Below are 1,967 nucleotides of genomic sequence, written 5' to 3' on the forward strand. Positions count from 1 at the left end.
TTTTCCCCAATGAACTGTATTTATTTACAAGGAAAACAAAAAACAAACCGACATGAGCGTTGACTTAGAGATTACACACGCGTTGACTTATGACTGCGATAATTTAAGCATGTTCATAATTGTTCGTTGTATTGCTCAAATGCTTAGCATGTTTTTAAGTGTTAAGTTATAGTTATTAGTGATTGAGCTACAGGGTTAAGACAATTTGAACGTAGGTCCAAAGGATAGAGAAGCAAGTCAACATATTTTTTGAACCTTTAGATGCACTTTTTTTATCTGAAAATTCAACCAAAAATTGGAGTGTGTCTTATGGTCTGATGCATCTCATCGTCCAAAACATTTTTTTAAAAATTTATTGATAAATTTTGAAGGGCGTCTTATCCTCCGCAAAATACAGTAATAACTTTCTCATCAATATCGGTGTTAACTATTGTACGTATGTTGAAAACAACTCTTCATTACATACCTACAATTTTCATCATCATCATCATTGTTTCAAGGACAGTGAAGAAGGTAAATCATGTATTACCTGTACGTAAACAACAAAATAATTGAAACATCCAAAATACTGATGGCAAATTGCTGACAGTTAGGAAAATAGAAGATGATCTTAATTCCCCACTCAGAAGTAGAGAAAACATTATGAAAAACTTCTATAAAAGCAGTAAGTACCACCATCAGTAGAGTTCAGTTCAGAGTAAAAAGAAACTGTGATCGCAGAATTGTGATGGCAAGAATAACAAACGGAACAATTTACTTTCCTTGGACAAAAAGCTATCAAACATACAGATAAAACAACAGGTCGCCATTTTGTAGATTCTTATCTTTGATTACACACAATTGATTATAATTAGGTACATTTATATCACTTTCTGTACATTATAAAAATAAAAATAAAAATAACTGGTCTTTCATTTTTTTACCCATTAAGAAGGTGGAAAAATAATCCGTTAGTATTGTTAGCATTTTACAGTCTGTCAAAAATAGAATAAAATCAGAAACACATCAGATTTTAACGCTAGAAGCTCCAAATTATAAGTGTTTTGTTTTGTAATTTAAGTTGAGCTTTTCAATTCAATTCAATTAATTTATTTTAAATAATACATACATTACAAACTAAAATTTAATACGTACATATTATGTAAGACAAAAAATATATGTAAAGAGACTCTCAAAAGAGTAGGAGAAACCTGCCTAGGAAAACCCCATCGGATACATGGAACAGATCAACACCCAGAATCCAGAGCAACGTTGTTCAGCATAGCGGTAGCCCTTCCAACAGGCATAACCGTCGGCAGTTTGGTCCTGTATTTCGGAATATAAAACAATCTATGCTGACGCTGTCTTAGGTAATTATCAGGAACATACGAACCAATGCTCATCATCATCTCAGAATTATCGATCATACCGCGCAACAATCGATACAAATGTGTAGTCAAATACACATTCCTTCTAGTCTCTAAACTGTTGTAGCCGAGCATACCCTGGAGAAACTCGGTCGGGTAGAGCCGAGGATAATACCCGCACTCTCTTACGTAGAGATATCTCAGAAACTTCTTTTGTATTTTCTCTATCATAAGAGAGTACTTCAGTTCATGTGGCCCCCGAATCATCGAGCCACTCTCAAGTCTACTTCGCACCGAGGAGTTGTAAAGAGTTCTCAGTGCGCGGGTATTTTCGAAAACCCCGGCAGTACGCAGAACGAATCCTAACATCTTCAATGCATTAGCACTGATTGTCTCTATGTGTTCATGAAATGTCAGGGTGTTCACAAATCTATCGCTCAGATCCTTAACATTCGGCGTTCGTATCAGATCTTGGTCATTCATTCATGATGATGAGTGTATCTTCATAATGCTTGGGAGAATTTAACTTCAACTATACCGTCGTTATGAATATGACTTCTGTATTCTCCGATTGTTATTGTCCCCCTGGAGGACTTTCTGTCAGCTGCGCATAGAGGAAAG

Source organism: Micrasema longulum, unplaced genomic scaffold, assembly GCF_059751315.1.
Source record: "Micrasema longulum isolate JH-2025_06_02 unplaced genomic scaffold, ASM5975131v1 h1tg001460l, whole genome shotgun sequence".
Lineage (NCBI taxonomy): Eukaryota > Metazoa > Arthropoda > Insecta > Trichoptera > Brachycentridae > Micrasema > Micrasema longulum.